Source organism: Triticum aestivum, chromosome 6D (genome assembly GCF_018294505.1).
Source record: "Triticum aestivum cultivar Chinese Spring chromosome 6D, IWGSC CS RefSeq v2.1, whole genome shotgun sequence".
Classification (NCBI taxonomy): domain Eukaryota; kingdom Viridiplantae; phylum Streptophyta; class Magnoliopsida; order Poales; family Poaceae; genus Triticum; species Triticum aestivum.
Genome location: NC_057811.1, coordinates 377,561,317 through 377,566,314, shown reverse-complemented (window position 1 = coordinate 377,566,314; position 4,998 = coordinate 377,561,317).

The window sequence follows — 4,998 nt, the reverse complement described above, 5'->3', positions numbered from 1 at the left end:
TTTCTGAAGAAGAAAAATGATTACAACAAGCGTTTCCACTCTTACGACGAAGGAGTGCGAAACACGGCAGCCATTTGAACTTACACAGTGCTCCTACTACTAGGCATGTGCAGTGGTTCATACGTTAGTACTACATAATCTTGTTGCTAGTGTAGTAAGATATGACGATAACAAATGATGTTGTGCGCATGTCAACTATATGAACAGTAATGTAACATAGTACCCCTTTTTTGACTGTCCGGTCGAGATTGAATGGTGAGATCAATGTTAACAGAACTAGGTCTACGGCGCACGGAGAGTACGGTGCTACAGTAATCCACGGAACACGAACCATATGAAGCATGAATCAGTGTTAGGCAGGGTGTATGAAGGGTGCACGGGATGGGAGAAAAAGTTCCCTTCTCGACCCACTTTTGGGTGTTTGGCAGAGTGCATGATGGGTGCATGAGTCCACACTAGTAGGTTCACACAAATACACTATGAGTATGCATGAAGAGGGGTGCTGAGATGAGCATGCACGAAGAGGGAACAACTATATTGAGATGAGAATGCAACCAAACACACCCACATGCTTTGTGCTACAGTGACTGATCTGCACCGTCTGAGTTTGATCCAATGGTCATGTTGTGCCAAGACATGGACATGCCCATGCAGAGGACGCCTAAACACCACCGAAGTCCTTCTGCTTCTCGAGGCGCACGACGTTGGTGATGCAGGGTGCAACCGCCCGCAGAGCCCGCTCCCGGTCGACGGGTGCCAGCTCGTCAAAGACGGCGTCCAATGGCACGAATGGATTCTGGTGATGGAGCCCTGAGAGGATTTGCCCGGCAACAGCGACGGCAGCCCGCAACCCCTCCTTGTCTAGCTCCGCCCCCACCATCACGCGGAGATGGCTCAGCTCCTGAGAGATATAGGTGAAGAAGGAGACCAGGTCAGGAAGCCGCAACTCGTTGAAGTCGACGGGGTGGTCGAACGGGTTTAGCCCGACGGCCGGCATGGTCACGCTGGCACGACGGTAGGCATCGCACAGCCGCAACACGTGCGTGGCAACATGGTCCACCAAGTGGCTGAGGCGATCCTAGACCTCGTCACGATCGGCCCGCTCACGCTCCAGCCGGCTCGCCTGACGGCCTATCGTATCTCCCACTTTATGCAGCAACGCCGCCGACGCCTCGAGCATCTTTGTGGTGGACGCCTGCCGCTTTTGAAGCTCCGTGAACTCCTGCACATAAAGGAGGAGCATGGACTCGTCTCCTCCTTGAGCTCATGGAGCTCCACGTCCTTGGCCCTGAGCTCCGCATCCTTGGCCTGGAGCTCCTGTGTCAGGTGCCTCACCTCAGACTCCGTGATCTGCTGCGCCGCCATGGCACCAGGTAGAAGCAATATGGAGAGGAAGCAAAGGCGGCGAAACGACTGAAAGCCAATGCAATCTACGGGAAGGCGGAGGGAGCCAGCCGAGGAGCGGGGTGAATCTTTTGGTTTTCACCATGGGAAAACACCAGTCGACGACTTTTCACATCAGGGAGTAGTGGGTTTTACACCCGGAGTCATCATGACTAATTGCTGCCGCGCCTGCTCCCGTCAATCAAAAAATTAAAAATCCTACCACGCCTGCTCCCGTCAATCAAAAAATTAAAAATCCTGCCATGCCTGCCGCACCCAAAGACCAGAGCAACGCCGCGGTGGATATTTAAATTTACCTGCCGGCAAGGAGATAAAAAAAGGGGTGAAAAAACAAATGTGGCGGTGGCCTAGCTAATCGTCCGCACTAGCCCAACTAGCTAGCCACCGTGCTTCACTGATGTACTTGGCGGGAAAGGTGGTCTTTCGTGATTTGATGACTCATTTACTTGCTTCAGCGCTACGACCAAGGAGGACCAGAAAACGCGTGGTAGGGCGTCCCACGTCTCGGCAAGGAAGAATATATGAGTGCACCACCTGGGAGGACCCCAAAACCACGCGGGAGGGTGTGCCACGTCTCGGCACCGAGGACAAATGTGTGTATAAAAATATACTGTATTAGACATACTACCTATGGTTCGACCTCGGGACCCAGCCACTCGGTCGAAAACACCCCACTAGCCACACAGCTTCATCATGCTAACGTGGCATGGAGGATAGGTGTGGTTAGCTCTGTCTCGACCAGCCACAACGTCTCTTGTTCTAGGCGATTCTTCTATTTTCCAAGCTTTTTTTAGTTATAATAACACCACGGTAAGCTAGCGCTGCTCTTCGTATGCACCCGTGTGTCTAAAGGTTAGATGATGGAGAGGAGAGAGTGATCGCAGACCTGGGACCCACCATTAAGTGAGTCAACGGTCATGCATGCTACCTCTTGAGCTCGTGTTGGTTTTTCCCTTGAAGAGGAAAGGGTGATGCAGCAAAGGAGCATAAGTATTTCCCTCAGTTTTGAGAACCAAGGTATCAATCCAGTAGGAGACTACACAACAAGCCACTGACCTGCACAAACAAACACCAACTTGCCACCAACGTGACAAAGGGGTTGTGAATCCCTTCACGGTTATTCGCAAAGTGAGATCTGATAAAGATGGATAAACCGTAAAGTAATATTTTTGGTATTTTTGGTTTATGGAGCGGAAAGTAAAGATTGCAAAGAAAGTAAATAGGAAACTAGAGATTGTAGATCGGAAACTTATATGATTGAAAATAGACCCGGGGGCCATAGGTTTCACTAGAGGCTTCTCTCGAGATAAAAATTATTACGGTGGGTGAACAAATTACTGCCAAGCAATTGATAGAAAAGCGCAAACTTATGACGATATCTATGGCAATGATCATGAATATAGGCATCACGTCCGTGTCAAGTAGACCGAAACGATTCTGCATCTACTACTATTACTCCACACATCGACCGACTCCTGCCTGCATCTAGAGTATTAAGTTCATAAGAACAGAGTAACGCATTAAGCAAGATGACATGATGTAGCGGGATTAACTCAAGCAATATGATGAAAACCCCATCTTTTTATCCTCGATGGCAACAATACAATATGTGCCTTGCTGCCCCTACTATCACTGGGAAAGGACACTGCAAGATTGAACCCAAAGCTAAGCACTTCTCCCATTGCAAGAAAAACCAATCTAGTTGGCCAAACCAAATCGATAGTTCGAAGAGACTTGCAAAGATATCAAATCATGCATATAAGAATTCAGAGGAGATTCAAATAATATTCATAGATAAGCTGCTCATAAATCCACAATTCATCGGATCTCGGCAAATGCACCGCAAAAGAGTACTACATCGAATAGATGTCCAAGAACATCGAGAGAACTTTGTATTGAGAACCAAAGAGAGAGAAGAAGCCATCTAGCTACTAGCTATGGACCCGTAGGTCTGAAGTGAACTACTCACGCTTCATCGGGGAGGCAATGGTGTTGATGTAGAAGCTCTCCGTGATCGATTCCCCCTCCGGCAGGATGCAGGAAAAGGTCCCAATATGGGATCTCACGGGTACACAAGGTTGCAGCGGTGGAAAAGTGGTTTCGTGGCTCCCCTGGATGTTTTTGGGGTATAAGAGTATACAGGAGGAAGAATTAGGTCAGGGGAGCTACGAGGGGCCCACAAGGTCGGGGGGCGTGCCCCACCCCCTGGGCGCGCCATCCCCCCTTGTGGCTGCCTCGAGGCTCCTCTGACTTGCACTCCAAGTCTCATGGGTGTCTTCTGGTCCAAGAAAAATCATGGCAAAAGTTTTATTCCATTTGGTATTCCTTTTCTGCGAAACTCTAAACAAGAAAAAAATAGAAACTAGCACTGGGCTCTAGGTTAATAGGTTAGTCCCAAAAATCATATAAAATAGCATATTAATGCATATAAAACATCCAAAACAGATAATATAATAGCATGGAACAATCAAAAATTATAGATACGTTGGAGACGTATGAATGCATGTGTTGACGAGCCACTCCCTCTACTCTACTCAATGTAATACTGTATAAAATCAAGTTATGGGACAAAGCCAACAACCGTTGTTGTTTCAGGCTATCGACTTACGCTTTGTAGTCTAGGTTGCCAGTTTGAATCTCGTCTTTCAGATTTGTTAGTTTTAGGTCCAAATTTGATCAAAAAAGTGGGACCCCCGTGTGTTGTTCCGATATTTCAGTGTAGGATGATTTTTTTGAACAAACACTTTGCGCGGTTAGACAAGTAACGGCACGAGTTACATGTATTTTGCAAGTTTAGGAACAAAAATGACAGCGGCATAGAATATCACATCCACCCCACAGCTTAGATGCTATGGTGATACGAGTTTTTACGCCGTTGGAACTGAGATCCAATGGCTTGGGAGTAGTCTTTGTAATTATGCGCAATTTCCAAACTCTCCAAGGTTTTTTTTGCAAATAAAACATTCAGGCCTCGTGTGTGCCGCTGCATCTTGGATCCAACGGCTCCCCATTGCTCATATTAGGTGCTCCCCGTGGCTTAATTAGCCGCTACGATGATACGAGCATCTAGGTCATATGATATGTGATCAGATGCCACGTGCGTGGTACTTGTACTTTCTGCTCAATTCCCAAACTCTCTCAGGCGTATATTGCAAAAACATTCAAACCTTCTACTGTGAGCCGTTAGATCTTCGGGAACTCGTATCACCATAGAATCTATGGTGTGGGAGCACCTCATATTCTCCCATGCGAGAAAACATTAGGTGCTCTCGCATCTTGGATGCTACGGTGATATGAGCTTCGAGGTCGTTCAATCCGAGATCGAATGGCATCTGAGCAGTCTTTGTGCTTGTAAGCAGTGGCCGAACTCTTTGGGGGCTTTTCTGCAAAAAACATTCGAACCACCGAGGAGTTGTTGGATCAAAAATCCGACGGCTCCTAAGAGCTTGTATTACCAAAGCATCTAAGGTGTGGTAGCACATGATATTCTTACATCCAGGAGAATATGAGGTCCTCCTTCATCTTAGATGCTACGGTGATACGAGCTTCGAGGTCGTTGGATATGGGATCCAAGGGCATCTGAGTAGTTTTTGT